The sequence below is a fragment of the Giraffa tippelskirchi genome, chromosome 1 (assembly GCF_054371585.1).
Source record: "Giraffa tippelskirchi isolate mGirTip1 chromosome 1, T2T-mGirTip1v1.2.pri, whole genome shotgun sequence".
In the NCBI taxonomy this organism is placed as follows: Eukaryota; Metazoa; Chordata; class Mammalia; order Artiodactyla; family Giraffidae; genus Giraffa; species Giraffa tippelskirchi.
Window position 1 is genome coordinate 39,413,362 of NC_137275.1, and position 25,811 is coordinate 39,439,172.

General features: G+C 35.9%; 1 long non-coding RNA gene across 1 annotated transcript in view; it reads right to left on the bottom strand.

Annotated features, from left to right (window-relative positions):
* Nucleotides 1–18,254, bottom strand: part of LOC145544843 (uncharacterized) — a 75,625-nt gene extending 57,371 nt beyond the window's left edge. The window contains exons 1-2 of the long non-coding RNA XR_014081667.1: nucleotides 18,078–18,254; nucleotides 6,001–6,139 (exon numbers count right to left, since the gene is read on the bottom strand). This is a non-coding gene — a long non-coding RNA (uncharacterized LOC145544843). The remainder of the gene's footprint in view (nucleotides 1–6,000; nucleotides 6,140–18,077) is intronic.
* Between the last annotated feature and the right edge of the window lie 7,557 nt (nucleotides 18,255–25,811).

Here is a 25,811-nt window from a genome sequence, read left to right on the forward strand (position 1 = left end):
TTTGTGCTTATAATTTGCATTTACTTTTTAAAGGCAGGCTATTAAGCTTCTTCTCTGAAAACTTGAACACATACCATTATACTGATTCCATTTCTATGGTGGTATAACTTTTATCAATAGTTAAGCTTGTTTTTGATACTTTGGGACTCAAAAAAAGTCTAAAAACTTGTAACCCTGGGGTTATCGGTTGAAATACAGGTTCTTAATAATGTGTGGTTACTGGCTGAATTTGGCAAAGTATTAATAGAAATTATCCCAGAACATAACTGGCAGTGATGAATGAAAACAAAGTGCCTAAATTCAGGGCCCTATAGATTTGGAAGAAGAAGCTATTTAACCAAAGATAGTTAAATGTGTCATTTAAAACTGAAAATCAAGAAATTTGTTCATGAATATTCAAAGCAGTTTTATTATCAGTGGACAAAAACTAGTAATAACTCAAATGTCCATCAATAAGTAAATGAATAAACGCATTTTCCTTTACATCCACAAAATGGAATACAACATAACAATACAATAGGAATGAATGCCAAAATAATTATGCTAAATACAGCAAATAAAATTCAATCTATATAAAATCCTAGTCACAAAACAGATAGATCAGTTTTTGTTTGGAGGTAAGGAATATAAGGGAGGCTATGGACAAAAAGGCATGAAGAAACTTTTGCAGGTGATTCCTTTGTCCATTATATTAGCTGTGGAGATCCTTTCACAGGTATATACACATGTAAAAACTCAACGGACTACACTTTAAATGTGAATCATTTACTGTCAATTACATCTCAAAAGTTTAAATGCTTACTTTGTGAAAAAAAAGTCTGATTAATACTCAGTTTTGTTATAAGGAAAAAATAAAGAATATGGCCTTCCATTAACTAATTAGTCTTTGAAGGAATTGAACTGGTAACCGGTATCTTCATGATTGAAAATACACACATATGTATTTGAAATGTATGCCACAGAGAAAACATACAGCATGTGTGGATTTCCCGATGAAGCCTGAGAGGGTGGCATTTATAATTAAGTCAAAGGTAAGAGTGAAAAAATGTAAAACAAAGAGAATTGTATTCATTCTATTAGGCTAAAAATATTTTCTTTTTTAATTACAAAAAAAGCCAAGCTGAGAAGTATTCTAGAAAAGAGCTGGACTATGACTATTGGCATATATTACTGATTTGGAATCAACTTGATGATGAATTCACTCAAATTCCAGGTTTGAGTCAAGTAGCAGGGCCAAATATAACATGGAATCTGAGGTTAAAATGGGTCTATGTTTGAGGCTTAAAATAACTTTTGATTCCAAATCCACAGAATGCATAAAACCAGGAGTGAATTCCCATGTAAACTATAGGCTTTGGGTGATTATTATGTGTCCAGTTAGATTCAGAGATTGTAACAATAGTGTCAGACTTTATTTTTTGGGGCTCCAAAATCACTGCTGATGGTGATTACAGCCACGAAATTAAAAGACGCTTACTCCTTGGAAGGAATGTTATGACCAACCTAGATAGCATATTAAAAAGCAGAGACATTACTCTGCCAACAAAGGTCCGTCTAGTCAAGGCTATGGTTTTTCCACTGGTCATGTATGGATGTGAGAGTTGGATGGTGAAGAAGGCTGAGCGCCGAAGAATTCATGCTTTTGAGCTGTGGTGTTGGAGAAGACTCTTGAGAGTCCCTTGGACTGCAAGAAGATCCAACCAGTCCATCCTAAAGGAGATCAGTCCTGGGTTTTCATTGAAAGGACTGAGGTTGAAGCTGAAACTCCAATACTTTGGCCACCTCACGCAAAGAGTTGACTCACTGGAAAAGACCCTAATGCTGGGAAGTATTTGGGGCAGGAGGAAAAGGGGACGACGGAGGATGAGATGGCTGGATGGCATCACCGACTCGATGGACATGGGTTTGGGTAGATTCTGGGAGTTGGTGATGAACAGTGAGGCCTGGCGTGCTACGATTCATGGGGTCACAAAGAGTCGGACACGACTGAGCGACTGAACTGACTGAGTTAAATTTGCCCATTCCCTTCCATTTTAGTTCACTGATTCCTAAAATGTCAATGTTCACTCTTGCCATCTCCTTTTTGACCACTTCCAATTTGCCTTGATTTATGGACCTAACATTCCAGGTTCCTCTGCAATGTTGCTCTTTACAGAATCGAACTTTATTTCTATCACCAGTCACACCCACAACTGGGTGTTGTTTTTGCTTTGGTTCCGTCTCTTCATTCTTTCCAGAGTTATTTCTCCACTGATACCCAGTAGCATATTGGGCACCTACTGACCTGGGTGGTTCATCTTTAAGTGTCCTATTTTTTTGCCTTTTCATACTGTTCATGGGGTTCTCAAGGCAGGAATACTGACATGGTTTGCCATTCCCTTTTCCAGTGGGCTTCCCTGGTGGCTCAGACGATAAAGCGTCTTCCTGCAATGCGGGAGACCCAGGTTCGATTCCTGAGTCGGGAAGATCCCCTGGAGAAGAAAATGGCAACCCACTCCAGTACTCTTGCCTGGAAAATTCCATGGAATGAGGAGCCTGGTAGGCTACAGTCCATGGGGTCACAGTCAGACACGACTTAGCGGCTTCACTTTTTCCAGTGGACCACGTTTTGTCAGAACTCTCCACCATAACCTGTCTGTCTTGGGTGGCCCTACATGGCATGGCTCATAGTTTCATTGAGTTAGACAAGGCTGTGGTCCATGTGATCAGATTGGTTAGTTTCCTGTGATTGTGGCTTTTCTTCTGTCTGCCCTCTGATGGAGAAGGATAAGGACTTATGGAAGCTTCCTGATGGGAGAGACTGACTTATGAGGAAACTGGGTCTTGTTCTGATGGGCGGGGCCATGTTTAGTAAATCTTTAATCCAATTTTCTGTTGATGGGTGGAGCGGTGTTCCCTCCCTGTTATTTACCTGGGGTCAAACTATGGTTGCCCCAACTAAATAACTTTAAGTTCTAGCAAATCAGCAATTTCCTTACTTTGCTTTACTTTTCCTCTCTAATAGCTTCTCCCTAAGTTTCTGTTGGTGTAGTGTCCCTAACTACTTCTGGTTTGTAGCTGCACTGATTAGAATTAATTTTTGTTAAAATAGCTCTTAAATTTTAAAATAAATTTTAATTTGCCACAATTTATCTTTTAACAGTAGCCAACAATGTTATTCTTTTTTGTTATCTTAAAAAATCACATAAAGGACAACACTAAAACTGAAAATATAGGAGACAGTGGTATGAGATAACAAAAAGCCTGTTGACTGACTGATCTCCATGGGTTTGACACAGAAAGGTTGGTGAGGAGCAGCATCTTAGGAAAGAGGCACCATCTCAACACTTTGAATGGTAGAAATGGACAAAGTAAACTAGAATTTTTGGTAAAACATTTTCTCAAATGGTCTTCGCCATTCTGCCTCCCAATACACTAGGAAAAAGATATCCTAGTTCCAAGAATTAAACATTGAGATTAATCTTATTCTAGGAATCTCATACATTTATTTCTTTGTAACTCAGGAAAACATGAAGATAAAAAATTTAGAACTTTAGTCTTCCTGTCTTTTGCTTGAATTGACACCATCCCCTTTCCTTCCCTGACTACCACTTTGCCCTACACACATACAATAATGGTGGGGGTGGGGTGGGAGGATGTGATGTTTATTATATTGCTTCACTTCCAAATTACCAACACATGTTTGATATTAAACTCCTTTTCAGCCAATATAAATGGATAGATTTTAAGATATGTTTATGATTTCTATCTATGTAAATATATAAAATATTCATAAGATGATTTTATACAATATAAACTCTTGTAATTCATGCTTTGGAATAAGACCAACTATTTGGACATTTAGACTTTAAAATTTACTGATTGTAAATCAATCATTTGATTAAGTCACTTAAACATATATATCTTCAGAGTTCTTATCCACAAAGTAAGAAGAATATACAACCAGCCAAATGTGGTTGTTCAAATGATTAAATAAAATAACCAATTTTATGGGACTAAGTTGATGTCTAACCCATAGTGAGCATTTAAAAATTTGCTATTAGTTTTATTGTATGAATAAATCAAGTTTTGAAGTTTTCAGGATTTTTTAATGTCTCAGATATAATAAAATAAAAATTATCTTTTCCTATGATCTCCACACACATGCAAAAAAGATGTGGGTTCTGGAATTTTTAATAGGAGAATAGCACTGTTGGATATCTCCAATTTTCCATGAAATTTTTCATTAAATGAACTATGATCTGAAGTTTTCATTTTATATGAATTATTTTGAAACTACCAGGAGGTTGAAGAGCTAATTAAAAAGGTTTTCTGTAGAAAATCTCTCCTTGGCCTAAAGCCAATAGATCAGAAAAAAGAAGTAAAGAAGAGAGGGTAGTCTCTGTACTGATGAATTTCTAATGAACATTGAGGGCCAACAGGTCAAGCTACAAAAGTGTGATGTCCCATAAGTAATTTTTTACTAACTTGAACTTGCAGTCACATCTATCCTTTATGCTTTCTTCCAATGCAAATGTCTGTAGGTTTTAAGAGTGGAAAACTATCAATTTATGACTCTATAATAAGTCGACTAATGATTAAAATCAAATGATGCATGTCAATACAATTATTTTGCCAGAAATATGATAAGTAGTAGATACAATATAATAATAGGTGTGAAAAAAGACGAAGGGTAAAGAAAAAGAGTCAAACACAATAGTATTGGTTAGCTTTAGGTGGTTTGATTCAAAAAAATGAGTTTTAGGCAGGTTAAGAGATTTTCTTTTCTTGTGTTTTGTTAGTTTTTTGTTTTTAAGTTGTTTTTTAAAGAAAGATAAATCAAATTCCATAAAAATTCAAGATCCATGATAAAGATAAGCTCATGTTTAGACCTGGATTAGAAGAAACTCTTGGAACCTCAGTGGCAAATTTTGTGGCTCTTCATGCAAGGGTTTCTCCCTTTTCTTGATTAATTTATTGCATATCCACCTGGTCCAGAAAGCCAGGGGTATAATTTGTTACAAAAAGTTGCCTGTATCAGTTGATAGAAAGCAATTTATAAAATAAATCTTCAAAGGTGCCAGAGGTTATTTCCTATGTCTGGGAATTCAGAGGTAGCGTTAGAGAAAAACTGTATTTAAATTAAGAAGGACAGTACAAGGGGTGTGGTCCTTCTTTAGAAAGATATGGAAAGGTAACAGACAAAGAGCAATTATCAAAGATTAAAGTGGTGGATTTATGATAGTGAAAACAGACTCCCATATTCTGAAACGAAATTCCAATACACACACATGGTGGATTCATGTCAATGTATGGCAAAACAAATACAATATTGTAAAGTTAAAAAATAGATAAATAAACTAATTTAAATTAAAAAAAACAAAGATGAGGGTAAATTAGCCCCTTGTTAATATTTCATTCACCACTCTTTCCCAAGTACTAAGCAAAATGCCTGGGACATGGTAGTGCTGCATTCACAATTGTTGGTTAGCTCTGTGTATGTGTGTGTATGTGCAAGCCCCTCTAATTGCCTGCACACTCATTCATGGCCCCTGTTCTCTTGTTCTTTCCTCCAAAGGTAAAGAATTATGTTGACTCAGTATCCTGTCTATACTTTCTCTCTTCGCATCATTTCATGAACCTATTCACAAAGTCTGTTAGGGTTTTACCCTCAGCCTTTCTAATTCAGAGAGGTTTTTTTTGCCAGTTAGCAATGACCTCTACTTAATCCCACGACTAAATTTCAGTTGGTGTTTTATTTAACTTTACTTAACTTTAAGAGTATTGCACAATTCTGTCTTAACTTTTTCCTCACTAATTACTCTTATTAGTCTTCTTGTTGGGTCTTCTTCATTTCTTGGATCTCATTTCATGAATGTTGAAATGTTTTGAGATTCATTCTTTGGATGCCTTTAGTTTTTCAGTCTACTTACTCTTTTGATGATGATATCCAGTCTGTCTCCCAAATTCGTATACTGTTAGAGCATTCTACTTTACTGAAATTCAGAAATAAATACATACCTTGCTATGTTTATATGTATCTCCATCTCAAACAGTGACAGTTCGGTCCTTGCAGTTATTCAGGTCAAATAACTTGATGTCATCCTAGACTCTTCTTGTCTAGTCACATCCTGCATTCCAGGCAGCAGACAAAGTGATCCTGTTGAAGATGCATCACAACATGTCACTGCTCTTCACAGAATACCCCAGTGCCTTCCTGTCTCACTCAGAGTAAAAGCCAAAGTGCTTACAATGATTTATAAGGCCCAACACAATCCCTTGTAGACTCTTTGGTTTTGTTTCCTTCTACTCACTCCATAAGCTGTTTTCTCTACTTTTCCCTGAAATGGTACATGTGTCATCTCAGAACTTTGCAATCAGTGCTTAAGCTGCCTGGAATACTATTCCCCCAGTCTGCAGCATGCCAGACTCCTCTGTCCTCCACTGTCTCCCAGAGTTTGCTTAATTCATGTCCACTGAGTTAGTCATTCTATCTAACCATCTCATCCTCTGCTGCCCCCTTCTCCTTTTGCCACCAATCTTTTTTAGCATCAGGATCTCTTTCAATGAGTCATTTCTTCACATCAGGTGTCCAAAGTATTGCAGCTTCAGCCTCAGAAACTGTCCTTCATGAGTATTCAGGGTTGATTTCCTTTAGGATTGACTGGTTTGATTGCCTTAAAATTCAAGGGACTCTCAAGAGTCTTCTCCAGAACCACAACTTAGAAGAATTGATTCTTTGGTGCTCAGCCTTCTTTATGGTCCAACTTTTACGTCCGTATATTACTACTGGAGAAATCATAGCTTTGACTATACAGACATTTGCAGACAATGTGATGTTTCCGCTTTTTAAAGCACTGTCTAGGTTTGTCATAATAAGCATCCTTCAATTTCATGACTACAGACACCATCAACAGTGATTTTGGAGGTCAAGAAAATAAAATCTGTCCCTGCTTCCACTTTTTCCTCTGATGGAACCAGATGCCCTGATCTTAGTTTTGTCAATGTTGAATTTTAAGTCAGATTTTTCACTCTCCTCTTTTACCCTCATCAAGAGGCTCTTTAGTTTATTATTTACATCCCGCTATTTCAACATAAACTCCTTGAAGGCAGGAAATTTTTCTTTTAACTGCTATATTCCTAGAGCCTAAAACATTGTCTGCCTCAAGGTAAGAGCTTAAAATGTAATTAAGTGATTGAATATTAAGTGTCAAGTTATTAGTACTGACTGCAGCAATTTAGGAGTTCAGATGAGAGAACACCGGGAGTTACAAAAATGTCTATATAGATAAAATGGTACTAGATTTGGACCGCAAATGAGGATACTGTACACATGAGGAAGACAAGCAAGCAAGAGCATCAACATGCCAGCAACCTGGTGTCATGATTTCAAAGCATTCCAACACGTGATCATTCTGAGAGGTGATAGGACAATAGCAGCAGCACAAATCTTTAAATAAATTTCTGGCTAAAATGATTTTGAATTACTGCCATACAATCAGTGTGTTCCTTTGTGTGCTTGTGTCCTACACATATCTCCTTGTGCTTCACCATTTCAGTGCACGCAGAAAGCTTCCAGTTGCTGCATGTGAATCTCTTTGCTTGAGGGCTTTTTTTTTTCTCCTCATTTCTGGAACATGTTTTGCCCACAAGTAAGCCTTGATGAATCAATACATCCTACAAGTAGTCCTCAACTAATCCCTATTGGAAATTGGTGTATGAATGCCCCAGATATTTTGTCCTTTAGCTGGGATAACTCTGGCATACATTTGCCTGCCAGAGATATCCCCACTACGGTTAAGCTGTAATTGCACACGGGGTCACTTATCTGATAACCCAGCATATTGACTGCCTTCCCTTTCCTACTTTCCTTTCTTACTTCCATATAGGTGTCTTGTAATCAGTTCCTAAATAGACTATTCACTCTCTGATACTCCTACATTTGTGTTTTCTGTCTAGTGTACACACAGGCAGACGTGTTGCATATTTCAGAGAAATTTAAGCATTTTATGAACATAACAGAACAAGTCCAATAGTGTTGATATTATCAGCTTGAATTTACATTGATGATCCTTGTTTACCCTATTTTAATGCTAATAGCTTTATTTTATTAAATAGAATGGTCATCTATATGCAAGTGAGCACATGCCACAAATATACTGAGCAAAGACCAGTTTAATTGTGGCAGAGAGGAAATGAGTGCTAAAGAAATTAGCAGTACTGTTAATAAAAACACAGTAGGCAAGTTCCTTAAAGGCTTTCTCCTCTTGTGCTGACCCTTGCTACCTTATTTGTGAAATTCAGTTTCATTACATCATCAAGTGGTATGGACACAGACCAGTAAGCTGCATGGGGTAAATATGAACTTTAAAGTCTTAACATAATTCCATTGTCCTGAATTCTTTAAACCTCACAGAAGTCATTTTATATCAATTCTACATTTCCACATATAGCCAACCATCTTAAAATATAACCATATTTACTTTTTATTTCATTTTACCATAAGTCCTCACATATTTATTTGCTAGCTTATTGAATTCTAGCATAATATATTGACTAGTTCCTAAGTATATTGTTAATGAGAGGTACTTGCCATTATCAAATTCTGCTCATTCAAAGATTCTGTTCTTAATTATTAATATTTGACTTGTCATCACATCCTCAAGTACTGTTTTCTGATAAGAAATAAACTGACATATATGTATCAAAAGAGGGTTTTCTAAAAATATTAATTCAGAAGGAATGTTACCAGTATATGTGTAAATCAAATTTGACTTTGTTAAGCCTTTTTTTTTTCATTCTATTTCTTTTAAAGTTCCATAATGACACTTCCTGCATAGAAAACTGGTTAATCTTACACTTACCAATTGAATAAAAGAAAAAGAACGACAGAGACAGAGAGAGGGCAAAGGAATTAGCAAACACTACTGAAACAGTTTAGTGGAAAATAAAGTATAACATAATAGTTTTAGGGACTTTGTTCTTAATAAACTATTAAAACTATTAAAACATAATAAAACTACTAAAATTATTAAACTATTAACACATAGTAGTTTTAAGGACACTGTTCTTAATTTGGAAAACCATCCAAGACTAGTGATTCCCATGGCTTTAAAGGAGAAAGAGAAACCCTATCACTTGACTAAGTGAGACTACTATAAGATATTTTTATTTCAACTGATTTCTCTAAAACAGTATTTCTAGAGTAAGGCAAAAAGACAAATGGCAGTAAATTCAGAATATTCATGTAAAATAAAAATCTATTGTTGAAAAGAAAAACTCTCTTCTGTCTTTTTACGGTGCAGTGATGAAAGAACTGTTAAAATATACAGGGCATATTTAGAATAGTCTCTATTACCACCAAATAAATTTTAAAACAAAATTTTAGACTCTATTTAGAAGGTTTAAAATTGAAAATAGAAAAGTAATATCTCAGAAATGTTAAACTTAAAAATATAATTTTATTTTACTTTTCTTCAGTACATTTCAATTTTTCTAATTCAGAGAGCTTAATAATAATGTGTTTATGAAAAATAATGACAGCAATGAATCTGATTGGTGAATTACTATGTTAATTTTAAATCTAATTATCTCTTTGCAATTAAGAACTTCAAATCTAAAGTTTGCTGCTAAACCCAATTTTGCATCCTAGAAATAAAATCTCTCAAAAAATTCTATGAGAATAATTTTATTTAGTTATTTACTTATGTTACAAGCTTGTATGTAAAAAAAACAATTTAATTTTTTTTCTTCATCAAATTCATTTGCAAAGTAGGTACAATAATATTAAAATTAGCTTCCTGATTTTACAATTTGTAAAAGTCATCTATAAGCATATGTAGATTCCTTTACCACTGCCCTTCCCAGGTAGCATGTGATAAAGAAACTGCCTGCCAATGCATGAGATGTAAGAGATGCAGGTTCCATCCCTGGGTTGGGAAGATCCCCTGGAAGAGGGCATAGCAACCCACTCCAGTATTCTTGCCTGGAGAATCCCATGTACAGAGGAGCCTAGAGCGCTACAGTCCATAGGGTTGCAAACAGTCGGACACAACTGAACCTTCTTAGAACATACACATATATGCCTATATATTGGGGAAATTTCCAAGAAAGTATCATAATTGGCAAAATCTCCAAATTTATTTGATAGAATTCTTTTCTCCTTCTTCTCTAATCCCCACTGCCATCCATCTGCCCCAAACATTTCACATAGATAGTGTTCAATAAAATGCTATAGAAATAAAAATGTTTATCAATAGAATGATATAAGAAGGCCAACACTTTTGGAATATAGACATCACCCACATGGTGGTGCAGAGAATACATCAGAAGTTAGAGACACTATGTGTATGCTAATTCACTTCAGTCGTATCTGACTCTTTGCGACCTTGCAAAGTTTCCCTGTCCATGGAATTCTCCAGGCAAGAATACTGGAGTGGGATGCCATGCCCTCCTCCAGGGGATCTTATGGACCCAGGGATCAAACCCACATCTCTTAAGTCTACTGCATTGGCAGGCAGATTCTTTACTTCTAGTGCCACCTGGAAAGTCAGTTAAAGACAACACCACCACCAAAAAAAAAAAAAAATGACAGATCTGACAAATTTTTTTCAAGTCCTGCTTCGACCTATGGTGAATTGGTTTGGCTACCCACATGGTGCCAGTGGTAAAGCGACTGCCTGCTAATGCATGGGACAAAAGAGATGCAGGTTCCATCCCTGAGTGGGGAAAATCCCCTGGAGGAGGAAATGGCAACGCACTCCAGTGTTCTTGCCTGTAGAATCCCACAGACAGAGGAGCCTGGCAGGCAACAGTCCAAGGGGTCACGGCAAGACTGAAGAGTCAGACATGACTGAAGTGACAGCATGCACGCATCACTTTGGCATGGTGGAAAAGCTGATACCTAATATTCTGGTCTTTAATTTTGAGTATATTTGAAATGGAGACAGAAACTTTCCATGTTGATATTTCCATTAGTGGTGAAAAATTATGCTATAGACAAGTTTGTCTTAGATTCATCCCCAAACTATGTGTTTAAAGTTAATTGTTGCAACATCATCTATAGCTTGGAAATCCAGTAGGATGTACAATAACTTTGTAGTTACATGTATTTAGAAATACACGTGATGTGGTTTATGCTGAGCAGAAAGGGACAGCTCTCCTAGATGCATGGTTCCCAAAGTGTGAATTAATTTGACTTCCAAGTTTTAAAATAGTTTCACCTGCAGAAATTAATTATGAATTAGTAGACTTTTATGTATACATTTTTTAATTTCATAGACTGCATTGAAGTTATGTGAAAAGTTACAGAAAGCAAAAAATGCTCTTCTAATGTTGCCCAAATAATGAGAGAACATATTTCTTGCGGTTAGGTTAAGACACACACACATATCCAATATTTGCATCTAAGGAAAATCATACAAAAACAGGCAAAAAGTTTTTTGTTTCATTCTTTTAATTACTTGTCTTATAATTGTTAGAATCAATGAAATACCAAATAAAACTATTTTTTAAAGTTATCATTTATTGACTCCTTAATACTGGTACATTCATCCATCTATTAATTTATAAAGTAAATGTGAGTTGAGTATGGAAGAAATAGCCATAGCCAGAGTCTTAATTTGTGTACCATGAGGTGTGAAGAGGACATTCCCTCCTACATGATCTGAGTAGTAGCACCTGAACTAGATAAGATATTGGCAACTAAATATTTCCTAAGTGTTTTGGAAATTGATGAAGCTTTGAAATCCAAGTGTACACTCTAATTTTAGGGGTATAACCATGGAAGAACAAATCCTTTCAAATTCCCTTCTCTGTCAATAAAGTTGCTTTGCTGAGTTTATAGTAAATTGGGTATCCTCAATTATTTATAACATATAAATCAGCTCTAACCTCTGATGGTAGACCTCAAAGTTTATCTCAGTCTCCTAATAGGGACAGAAACAACAGATGAATTTTTTAACTTGGAAGAATGATATAAATGCTGTTACTTTCCAGGTATAACTTTAATCCACTTCCATTTGACAAAATTATGTGTAATTTGTATCTTCTTAAAGGATTCTCTTTTTCAGCCATCCCATGCTATTTGTTATTCTTCTGAAAGATGTTTTAGACAATATCATCCAGGACATTATTTCATGGATTTTTAGTTAATAACTTTTCTTTTTGATTAGAAAAAATGTTTGATGTACTCTATACCTCAGATTTAGAAAAGGCAGAGGAATCAGAAATCAAATTGCCAACATCCGTTGGATCATCAAAAAAACAAGAGAGTTTCAGAAAAATATCTACTTCTGTTTTATTTAAACCAAAGCCTTTGACTGTGTGGATCACAACAAACTGTGGAAAATTCTTCAGGAGATGGGACTACCAGACCACCTTATCTGCCTCCTGAGAAATCTGTATGCAGGTCAAGAAGCAACAATTAGAACTGGACATGGAAAAACAGACTGGTTCCAAATAGGGAAAGGAGTACTTCAAGGCTGTATATTGTCACCCTGCTTATTAGCTTATATGCAGAGTGCATCATGAGAAGTGCTGGGCAGGATGAAGCATAACCTGGAATCAAGATTGCTGGGAGAAATATTAATAATCTCAGATACACAGATGACACCACCCTTATGGCAGAAAGTGAAGAAGAACTAAAGAGGCTCTTGATGAAAGGGAAAGAGGAGAGTGAAAAAGTTGGCTTAAAACTCAACATTCACAAAACTAAGATCACGGCATCTGGTCCCACCACTTCATGGCAAATAGATCAGGAAACAATGGAAACAGTGAGAGACTTTATTTTTGGGGGCTCCAAAATCACTTCAGATGGTGACTGCAGCCATGAAATTAAAAGACACTTACTCCTTGGAAGAAAAGCTATGACCAACCTAGACAGCATATTAAAAAGCAGAGATATTATTTTGTCAACAAAGTTCCGTCTAGTCAAGGCTATGGTTTTTCCAGTAGTCATGTATGGATTTGAGAGCTGGACTATAAAGAAAGAGGAGTGCTGAAGAATTGATGCTTTCCAACTGTGGTGCTGGAAAAGACTCTTGAGAGCCCCTTGGACTACAAGAAGATCCAACCAGTACACCCTAAAGGAAATCAGTCCTGAATATTCATTGGAAGGACTGATGTTGAAGCTGAAACTCCAATATTTTGGCTGCTTGATGTGACGAACTGACTCATTTGAAAAGACCCTGATGCTGGGAAAGATTGAAGGTGGCAGGAGAGGGGGACGACAGAGGATGAGATGGTTGGATGGCATCACCGACTCAATGGACATGAGTTTGACCAAACTCCAGGAGCTGGTGATGGACAGGGAAGCTTGGCGTGCTGCAGTCCATGGGGTCGCAAAGAGTTGGACATGACTGAGTGACTGAACTGAACTGAACTGATACCTCATATTATATAATTAGAAAATTACCTGCTGTCTCTCAGTTGCTCTCTGAAGATTATATTTTTAACAGTAGATAATGTGAAGTTAGGAAGAATATTCTATACTCAAATATATTTCCAAAAAATCTTTAATGATCAGCTTCAAGTCAATTCATAATTATATTCTCTTTCTAGAGCATGTCATAGTTAAGTTGAATAAAAGTACAGGTTTAATGGTTTAGATTCATAAAATTCAATAGATTTTGTGGTTTATATTATGCTATATTTTCTCTAACACATCATCTTTTATATTTCAAATCAATCTTGATGTAAAAAATGAGAACAATAAACATGATTGTAATTAGAGAGACTTTGTTAAATGTGCTTTAATAGGTTCTATTGTGAGATGTGTCTGGTATACAAGCAGAAATCAAGACTAGCATACTTAAGTAGAAAAGATAAACAAACCACATGGTTAGTGAGTAGATATAGAGCTTGAAATTGTTTGGTCTAGGAAGACATCTAAAATACAATTTGGTACATACAGAAAATGTAATTAAATGATAATTGCACTGAAGCACAATGAGTGAGGGATAAACAGCTTGCGAATCAATAAACCATGAGGTGGCAGGCGGAGGTATTTATTGATTTATGATTCATTTAGCTCCAAGTTTACTCCATTTCTAATTCAATTGGAACTACTGTATTATCCTTCATTTTGAGAGCTGGGTGAAGTGATTGTATCATTTCATATGGGGAAAAGATTGTCTGAATTAATATCAGTTTTAGGTTTTATGTGAGTACACTCCTATGGGTTTTTTTCTGTTTACTTATCAAATCTATGGGCTATGATATATCACTACACTAAAATTTTTCTAGGAACATTGAAATTTACAATCAAAAACTTTAGAACAGCATACACTTCTAGTGGGTGAAATTCTGTCATTTTATTAAGACATAAATATTATCTTTCAATGCATAGCCTACCATGGATTCCAACAAAAAGCATTACCCTAGGAAAACTGTAAATTTTAAATAAATCACATTCTTATTGTTGTCAGGGAGTGTCATGATTAGCTTCTGCATATATTTGTGTGTGTGTGTATATATATATATATATATATATATACATATACATTTGTTGCTACATTTAACACATTCATACAATTTGGTACATACAGAAAATGTAATTAAACATCAATGTAGTTTACTATCCAATGTTTATCAGAGCTGAAAAACTGAAAAGACTTATAGAAGTGTAACATCTTGTTTTAATGCCTTGCTTTTGTAATAGGCAGGTCCTTGCATAATGCTTATAAGAAAAATTTGGGGTTTTGTTGTTAGGTATTTCAAAACTTAGTTTTCATGCCTTGAGCATGTGTTTCTACATTATAAAACAGAATGCATTATATTTTGACAGGAAATATACCAGTTGATTTATGAGCACGTGTTGCAGAGTTTTGAACAAATCAGTTCCCATAATGAAATGTCACTAGAAAGATGATTTGTATATGAAATTTAAGTACTTAAGATTAAAGTTGCTAAGAAAACTGAAGTTAGTCTACACCTGAAGATATAGATAAGTTTGACTAAAACAAAAGCAATGTCTTACATCAAATCATTAGCTGAAAAAATTCCTGAGAGCCCTGGTTATCTCTATCTCTGAGCCTACTGCTCCTACTGCTCCTACTGAATTTGTTCAGTTGATGGATCTTCTCTTCCTCCAGGGCACCTTGCTCCTTTCTATACTGTACACATGTAGATGCAAAATTCAAGCCGTCTCAGCTCTATTATACTCCGCTACCTGCTATCAGCATACCCATACACACACACACATACACACACATATATACACACACACACACACCAGCCTTTGTTTGTAGCAAAATTCTTTGAAGTGTACTTACATTGTAGTAGATCAAGTAACATGAAAAGGAATGATAAATATCTTGTTTCTAAAACAGTACAAAGCAAAAACCAAAACAATACATAAGCTATTCATCTGCCTGTTCTGAGGATTTTAGTCCATATCCTTTTTCATATTTATACTAAAAAAAGAGAAAAAAAATAAACTACCAGCCAAAGATGTCAACTCATTTTGTTATTAAGGGCAATTATTTGTCATTATGGAATATCATCTCATCATAAATTCATGGAGACATTATAACTAGAACATCTACACTCAGGAAACAGAAATTTGATTTAGACAACTGACAAATTTTACTTCACTTGCTTCCTTTTCTATAAAAAATATGATAGTACAGTTATCTGATAGAAAATATCAGAAAATTTTAAAAGTTCAACTATCTAACAGTGATTAAATATAAACTGAAATAATTTTTTTAAAGATGATTAATTTAAAATATGGACACAACTTAAAAGTCTATAGATGAATTGGTAAAGAAGATATGATATAAACATAATGGAATACTGTTGTATATTTGCTAAGTTGTGTCCCCATGGACATGGCCCACCAGGCTTCTCTGCCCATAGGATTTCCCAGGAAAAAATACCGGAATCAGTTGCCATTTTCTTCTTCAGGGGATCTTCTAACCCAAAGATTGAACCCACATCTCCTGAACTGGTAGGCAGATTCTTAACCACTGAGCCACCTTGGAAGCCCAAGGAAATTATTGGTGGTGCTGGTGGTTTAGCCACTAAGTCATGTCTGACTTGCGACTCCATGGACTGTAGCCTGCCAGGCTCCTCTGTCCATGGGATTTTCCAGGCAAGAATACTGGAGTAGGTTGCCATTTCCTTCTCCAGGGGATCTTCCCGACCCAGGAATCGAACCCGGGTCTCCTGCATTGCAGGCAGATTCTTTATCGACTGAGCTATGAGGGAAGCCCTCATAAGCAAATTATTATCCATTAATAAAAAGAAGGAAATAATGCCATTTGCAGTAGTATACTTGGACCTGGAGATAATCATATTAATTTAAGTAAGCCAGAGAAAGACAAATATCATGGTATCACTTATTTGTGGAATCTAAAAAAAAAGAAAAAACAATACACTTGAACTTATTTACAAAACAGAAACAGACCCACAGACATAGAAAACAAGCTTCTGCTTACCAAAGGCGGAAGGGGGGCTGAAGGGATAAATTAGGAATTGGGGATTAACATATACACACTACTATATATAAAATAGATAACCATCAAGGACCTACTGCGTAGCACAGGAAAATATACTCAATATTGTGTAATAATGTGGCAGTGATCCATCATAGGAATTTCAAAACGGGGCTGCAAAGATGATAAAGAGAAACAACAAGGTGGGTGCAATTGGCAAAAGGGCAGACCCAAACCAGTAACTTGGCAACTATCCCTCATTCCCCAATCTACATAAAGGAAGAATTACACAAAGCTCCCAAATGGGGCTTCAGTAGAGGTCTAGGAGGCCATGGGTGTCTAATTAATGAACTAGATAAGGTTTATTCAGACCAGAAGGACATAACCTGGGGAAGATATTCAGACTGATTCCAGTTTCATCCTGAGAGTGCCAGAAAATTTCAGGTACCTCTTGGTTCTAGTTAGGCTCATTTTCTGGGTGGATAGAAGCATTTCCTGCTAGAACTGAATTGGTAGCTGAAGTGGTTAAGGAATTTCTAAAAGAATTAATCTCCAGATTTGGGCTCCCAGGATCTCTATCAAGTTGTAATGGCTCAACATGTGCGTCTCAAGTGAAGAAAGGGAAAACAAGTGACTTGGGAATAAAATGGACCACACACTCAGCCTGGAGACCTCCATTGTCAGGGAAAGCAGGGAAATCCAATCAGATCTCGAAATAGGCATTAGCCAAACTATGTCATGAAACTCAAGAATATTGGATTAAATTACTTCTGACTACCCTGCTCCACCTGTGATTAGCTCCAAGGTACCAAGTTAAGAGAATTTGAACTTTTGTATGGTAGACTCATTTCCCAAGCCCCCAAAGGACTACTTTAACCCCTTAGAAATGGAAGAATTCAGGTGTATGCCCTCCAGGTAGGAGAAACCAGGAAAACTCTCATTACATATAATAACCAAACGTTGCCCACGGGGACCTGGCCCTCTGCCCCGTCTGGCCAGGAGATAGGGTGAATCTAAAAACCTGGAAAACCGACAGCCTGAAAGATCAGCTCACTTCTAAGTGGAACGAATGCCGCGTGGTGATCCTAACTGTCCATTCTGCCCTGAAATTACAGGGGGATCTCTCCAGAGGTACATCACACTAGAATGAGGAGAGCCCCTGAGCCTCAGACTCCAGAGAGACAACCTGAGGCAACAGACTCCCTTGGCTACTTGTGTGACCCTCCCACTGATCTGAAGCTTCTCTTTGGAAAACAAGTGAGGCAGTGAGCCTCAACATTAGGGCAGGCACAAGACGTAGATACATTGATTTTTTGGGAAAATTTTGATCTGTGATCATTCTCCTTTTGCTAATATTTGGGCTTTGTATCTTAAATTATCAGGTGTCCTTTGCCTCCAAACGATTAGACAAAGTTGGCCGCTAAGGGATATGTAGCCCAGCTGAGAGCAGGTGACAAATACGTCTAAATGCAGTTGGGGAGAACTTCTGCTCTTCCACCCAGGGTTATGATGAGGCACCAAATCAGCAGCAAGAATTACCGAAGAATTCAAGAATGAGGAGTAGGACAAAAGAAAGAGGAGGGATTTGTCACCAGCAAAGAAAGGCTAGTACTAATTCCCAGGAAATAAAAATAGATTCTGGGTAACAAAATAAAGTCTCACCTTCACCTTTTTTTTTTCCTTTGTGGCTTAGTCTAGTTATACTTGCTCAGCGGGTGCTACGTGCAGGGACCTGACACGCACTGCTTCAGACCAGAGTCTCTCTGGGCGAACAGCTTGGCTCCTGCGCGGTGTGCAGAAGCGCTGAGCACCACAAGGCAATTCAAGATGGCGGCGGCCCCAACAGAGCCACAGCACCCGGCACTAGGACCTGGAGCCGGAGGGCAGCTTGGCTGCACCAGCGGGAGCTTTTACACCATCTTTCTCTGATCTCAGAATGAAGCTTTCTTGGCTTCTGAACTGAACTCTCCGTGCTTCTATTGTCTTGAAGAACACTCATCAGGAGGACCTCTGACAGGGCAGGACTCAAAATGGTCAGTAGCATTTTCACCTGACTGCTTTTGTGTATACAGCATAATAATGATCAGCGAGTTATAATCATTGAAAAATGAACTATTAAGCTGCATTTTAAAAATAACATAATTACATAAATTCTAGTAATGTTCCAGCGGTTGATTTATTTAATTCAATTCATGCAACTAACAGGGTTTCCTCATTATCATTATGAATATCTAATTGTTTTTCTTCCTCTTGGAGTCTCAGTGCACATGATTATCAGGAATGTATCCATGGTGAATTTTTATGCATTTTCAAGTCTAGAGTATTTGATAAGTGAGCTGTTTACAATCCCTTCTCCCTTTCCTACTTTCTTATTAAAGGAACAATTTACTATTTCTATTACATATTCTGAATTTTGATGTATTATGGGTGAAGAACCTATTCTCTAAAGCCAGATGAATCTGTGGTTTCAAACCTGCTTTCCTAATTCTCGATTATTACTAATGTTTCATGGTTCTGATGCCTCATATGTGAAATGGAGAAAGGCTTATGACTTACCTGAAAGGGCTGTTGTGAGGGTTAAATATATGTGCATTTAACCCTAGCTCATGACCTGGCTTATAATTAGTACTCCAGAAATATTTCTTTAAAAAGAGTACCAATATGGACAACTTAGATTGACATTCAATTAGTTCATATTGAGATGTTGGATATATTTTCAAAAACGACAATCATATCATTAGTTTGATGTATGAAAAACAAACACAATGACATGGTTTGGAAACTAAAATCTCTATTCATTTTATTTCTTGGGTATAACTTTGTCACTGTGAACCTCTGGAGGTAGTCGGTTATAAAACAGATGTTTGGAAAATGACAGAAAGAAATACAAAATCTTTTAAACAATTAGTTTCATCAGAATAACAGAAAATTGTGGTGAGAAAATAATTCACGCTGTTATGTATTTTTTGTTTTATTTCCACCAAATTATTTCTTTGACTCCTGTTTAGATAATCGAGTGATAGGTATAAAACCTACCAACTTTTCACATAGCTTCAAACACATGGCTCCACTTTTTTTTACTGTTTCCTAATATTACCAACAATGAAAGAGTATTGTAAAAAATATTTTAAATTGCTGAATTTAAAAAATGTAATTATAAATTTTTCTTTTAAATTTCAAATAAAACTTGACAAATTAAATATTAAATGCTAATCATAATCGAATATTTATATAGTAATATATATATACATAAATTCAACTTCTCTAAAATTATTAGGGACTAAAAGTTTTAAATTTATGAAGTAAAATGTCCTTCACCTTTGAATTAGACATTGCAGAATTTAAGAGCATCCCATCTATCTCCTAGCTCCTCCTACTTCATCTCTAGACTCATTGAATACATCTACTGATACTGCTTTATCATCTGTCTCTTCTCACCAGTCTCTTCTGGCTGAACCTAGGTGATCTGAAAACCCCTTTTAGGTGGAATTTGAGGATTAAAGATACCACATTAAAAAAATATGTGGTGTCGCTTTATTGTTTGATTTATGATTATATATATTAGCATTGAAATTTTTGTATGTAATATATGTTATTTAAACTACAGTGAATTACTATCCTGATAACAATATTTGACATCACTCTCTTTTGTAGTCTACCTAAATTCTAGGAGGTTTCTATAATCAACCTGCTAAAAATTCAATTATTTTAATTTCAGCAATGGAGAATTTTAGAAAATTAAAGAGATAGAGATCACTTAAAGGGTTCTCCATGCCATTTTTTTCATATTCACATCAATCTCCAACATTAGTAATCATCTGTGTTACTTTTAGCCCTCTGATTTTAAATAGATAACATCCTTTGTGTTATTATTGGTGGCAGACAAATGATTAGGATAAATGAGTCTTAAATAGTTGTAGCCGACAGATAGGCCCAAGATTTATAGGTAATGTTATCATCCCTATATATAAACTTTCCTGAGGTTGAGGAAGAAGGTAATGATTTCCTAATAATAAATTCTTTTCAACCATGTATTAATCATATTAGCATGAACAATGTGCATTGTCTCAGGTGTAAAAAAATACCAACCTTTTCATAAATATTATACGTTAAAGGGAATTCTCTGGTTGTCCAGTGGTTGGGACTTCACACTTTCACTGCCAGAGCCTGGGTTCGATCCTTGGTTGAGGAACTAAGATCCTGCAAGCCATGCATGCTGCCAAAAAGAAGAAAAAAAAATAAAATTAGAGAGTGTACATTTAATAGACTAAAGCTATAGGACTGTAAGCAAAAGAACAAAAGGAGGGAATATTGAAATATGTACATTCAAACTTCCTCAGTGCAAATGAAGACATAGGAGTAGCTTAAGCTAAAAGAAAAGTGCCAAGTGCCAAAAAGGCCAAGACACCTGTGATGCCTTGTTTAGAAATAATAATTGCTGCTGCTGCTGCTGTTTAGTCACTAAGTTGTGTCTGATTCTTTGCGACCCCATGGACTGTAACTCGCCAGTCTCCTCTGTCCAAATTCATTAATCATTTATTTCCATAAGAAAGAAAATATTCATATAGACTGGCAAGAAATTTCAAATTTCTGTGGAGGGAGAGTTTTCTAAAAATACTCTCTTACGTAGACATTGTGATAATTGTGGATTCCCCTAGATATAACAGAATTGGGCTTCTATTCATAAGGCAAAAGTAATTATGATTCATGTTTTCAGATATCAAAACTGTGTTTCTCAACCATCACAATGAGTAAGGAAGGTAGAATGTATTCTGCCCTCCCTGTTGTAGTGGCCTTCCTAGCTAAGTGCAGCCACCGGTACCTTTACACTGTCTCTCATTCTTTTGCTTCTCTCTCTTGGTGGCTTCTTTCCTTGTTTGATGCATTACTTTTATATGCATAAATTTTACCTTAGGAGGTGTTAAATTACAGATTACAGGGCCCACCTGCAGAGTTTCTGATTTAGAAGAACTGCTTTACGACCCCCAAATTTGCATTTTTATCAAGCCCCTCAGTTGATTGTAATCCAGTTAGCACTGATGATATTTTAGGAAAATATACCCTATACTAGATAGAGAGTTGCACACAAGCCTGACTCCCCACCTCTTAGTTCCCCATCTAGAATTTAGTATGCTTGCAAATTCCTGTTTAATTTGCTTAAGATATTCCTTATTTTCATAAATATTTCATCTCTTATTGCTTGTCTGCTCAGTTTTCCAAAGTGATAGTACGCCCGTGGCCAGTTTTTCATTCTTCTCGAGTTCTTATGCCACTGCCATGGCTCTCACTTCCTTTGGATATCTTAGCTTTCTGCTTTCCCGAGATATAAAGCCTATCAATAATGTGTTTCCTCAACTTCCACAACTCCTTATCCTCTCCAAATGACTATTTTCACTACCTCTTAGCAGATGTTTAATATGAGTATAGAAAAAAGTGCTTCTGTTGTACGTTTTTCCAAGGTTAGCCTCCTCACTCTTCTTAATTTTATCTTTTTGCTTCTTTCCAGAGATCTTGCCAAATCAATTTTCATATGGATATTATTTTACAAATAATTATTGCAATCCACTATCGGTCAGATTCAAAATACAAGCAAACATCTCCTTTCAGAAAATTAAACTTTTTTTTCCCCCATGAATCCTAAAAATCATACTCATGGATTCCTGTCACAGTCTAAAATACTTTTCCTTGTTACTTCTGCTTCTTTATTCCTGTTGGATAAGTTCTTCACAGAGCATCTCATCCTGGCTAGTATCACCTTTAGCCATCTGAGTTTGCCACAACTGCTGCTATTCTTCTGTTTGATTCATGGCCCTTAATTGTCACCTCCTGATAGCCTCTTTTACTTCTTGGTACATCTGACACTTAGGCAAAACTTCATGAATCTAACATTGTAATTTCTGAGAAACTGAACTTTCTATAGCATTTTATATTTTCTTTTCTCATTATCATTTCCTGACATAAGGCTCTTTTTCTGCACTGTCGTGTTGACATTCCAAAAGTTCTGTCCTGAACCTCAGGTTTTCTTTCCAAGAGTTCTCTCTCTTGGCAATATCAACTATAAAGTATGTGCAATTATCCATAATTCAGAAAGGTACATCTATTAAAGGAAACTGTAGGGGATATTCATTGCACATTTTCTGGCATACATAGTGCCTTCATAACAGATCTTAAATGGCTATTTTTACTACGGATTTGTTGGTAGAAATTATTATTGTGATTACGTCTAAAGTTCCATTGTCTTTCTGAAACTCCAAATATGCTATTTTTTCTGACTACACCTGAAAGAATCATTTATGATTCAAACTCAAAAGCAGCTATGTCTAAAATGTTATCAGTTACGTCTTCATCAGTTTTGAGATTTTCACTATTTAGATGGTTTTATACCATTACAATTTTCCTTCTGATTATTTAAATACTCTCAGTAATAAAGCCACAAGTATTCCATTGGAGGTATACATTGTATTTTCCCAGTATATCTGGGAAATATTTTTTTGCAAGGGAAAAAAAATAATTCTGGATTACTACCTTAGTTCAGTTCAGTCACTCAGTCATATCCAACTCTTTGCCACCCCATGGACTGTAGCATGCCAGGCTTCCCTGCCCATCATCAACTCCTGGAGCTTACTCAAACGCATGCCCATTGAGTCGGTGATGCCATCTAACCATCTCATCCTCTGTCATCTCCTTCTCCTCCTGCCTTCAATTTTTCCCAGAATCAGGATTTTTTCTAAAAAGTCAGTTCTTTGCATCAGGTGGCCAAAGTATTGGGGTGTCTGCTTCAGCATCAGTCCTTCCAATGAATATTCAGGACTGATCTCCTTTAGGATTGACTGGTTGGATCTCCTTGCAGTCCAAGGGACTCTCAAGAGTCTCCTCCAACACCACAGTTCAAACATATCAATTCTTTGGCCCTCAGCTTTCTTTATAGTCCAACTCCCACATCCATATATGACTACTGGAAAAACCATAGCTTTGACTAGACAGATCTTTGTTGGCAAAGTAATGTCTCTGCTTTTTAATTTTCTCTCTGGGTTGATCATAGCTTTTCCCCGAAGGAGCAAGCATTTTTTAAATTTCTTGGCTACAGTCACCATCTGCAGTGATTTTGGAGCCCAAGAAAATAGTCTGTCACTTTATTTTCTTATAAGGATTACTAACTTATGAGAGGACTAAGGCAGCTTGATACAAGAAGTAATTTTATGACCTAATAGCACAGAAAGGAAACTTATTGCTGGAATATGGCTTTTGTCTACAGAGGAGCCCTTATAATGAATACCACATGGGACTACATTTATAGAAATGTTCTAAAGGACATCTAAAGGTAGCAGTTTTGTGCCATTGAAATGATTTTCATTAATAGTTTTTATTTTGTTTATCTCACACGAGAAATTAATTAGTTTATATCCAAAGGTAGTCAGAATAGTGTCACATTATTCTGGATATAAAACTATGTGCCCAGAACTGAGCCAGTCACTAAACCCTTTCTATTTGTGTTCTTTGAAGGAGATATATCAATGACAGTACAGATTGATCAGTTCTATAACTGAAATACAGGTGTTATAAAAGCAAATGAATTCATTTTTGCTTAATTTACAGGATTTCCTAAGACACAATCTAGAGTGATATCTAAAAGTAAAGAAAAAAATAGCTAAATGAGTGGTTATCTGTATAGTTAATGCTCCTGTGTACAACATTATGGTCCTGATGCTAAAACTCTTCATTATCAGAATAAAAACTAAGGACCAAACCACGAATCAATTTAGGATTATCAACTGTATAGTATCTAGAGAAAAAATACTTCTCTTCAAATGTTCAATTAATTGTTTTGAAAATGTTTTTAAGGCATAAACTCAAAACCTCAGATAAGTTTAAATAATAATTCTTAATTCTTATGAACTCCAAATTCATCTTTTAGTTTCTCAGGCTCACTCATAAAACATTCAATCCTCCAAGGAGTCTTTGTTCCTTTTATTAGAAAATGGTACTAGAGACCAAGCAACAGGTAGGCTTATGGCTATTGGGGTGTCACTACTTCTAGGCCCTTTCTATGGACAAAGTTAGAAAATGTAAGTACACATTCTAACACATACATAGACAAACATCTATAATTATTTTATTGTATGTTAAGCTAAAAAAAGTCCATACTGATGTCTTCAATTCTAATGCAGGAGAACATTGTTCATTCTGGTATTCTTGCTTATGTGTAATTTCCCATCCAACAGTGAGAAACTTGTCTCCAACCATTCACCATCTACCATTCATTTACTTGTTTATACATCCACAGTATGTATAGAAAGGAGCTTCAGAACTGTTAACCCATATCTCTGTGAGAAACATTTTGGCTTTCAGTGAAAACACCATTTTCCAGTTACTGAAGTTAGTTATCACTTTTACCTACCCTCTTCAATGAATTTATACTCTGTATTTATAGTACAGTTAGAATCTTCCTTTTTTTTTTTTTTTTACAATCTGCATTCCATCCTGAGATCCCTGAACTCATGCTTGATTTTTTTCTTTCTTTTTTTTTTTTTGCAAAGTGTATAGATTCATGGGTCTACCACTTCAGAACCATAGAGAATAGCTTCAACACTCTGAAAATTAGCTTATGTGTTCTCTTTTAGTCAACTGCTTCCCAGTTTCCCAGTCCCTGGTAACCACTGATTTGTTTCCCATCCATATAACTTTGCCTTTTCACAAGTGCCATTTTATAAATTCCTATAACATGTGGATCTTTGCATCTAGCATCTTACTCTCAGCAAAATGAATTTTAGGTTTATTTTCTTAAACTTTGTTGTTGTTTACACACACACACACGCACACACACACGTATATGTATGTGTGTATAATTGTTCCACCATTTTTGGACATTTTTTTTGAAATGGAAATTATTTCTCCATTGAAATGACTTTGCACGTTGGTCAAAAAGCTATTGACTCTACTGGTGTGAGTTAATTTTTTGTCTCTTCATTGTATTCCATTCATCTATGGCTATCCTTTCACTGATACCTGCCTTGACTACTGCAGATTAATAGTAATTCTAAAAACCAGGCAGTGTGAGTCCTGTGACATTGTTCTTTTTCAGAAGGAATAATGAATACACTGCTATCAGGAGACAGTAGTGCAACAGTTCTGAATACAAGAGCATGGTGCAACTAACTCATACTGTTATTAAAATATAGCCAGTATATGTGTTGAAAACATCTTAAATTTCTTTCTCTATAGTCATTAATGAACTTCGATATCACTAATGATTCACTTGTATATTCAATCTATGAGATTGAGTGGAATGAATGGAGAGACTTGAAATGATGACCTAAAGGAAGTGAACCATGAGTTTTTTCAAGGACGCTTTGGATGGCTTCCCACAGTGCTCGCTCAAATATTATGGTTACTAAA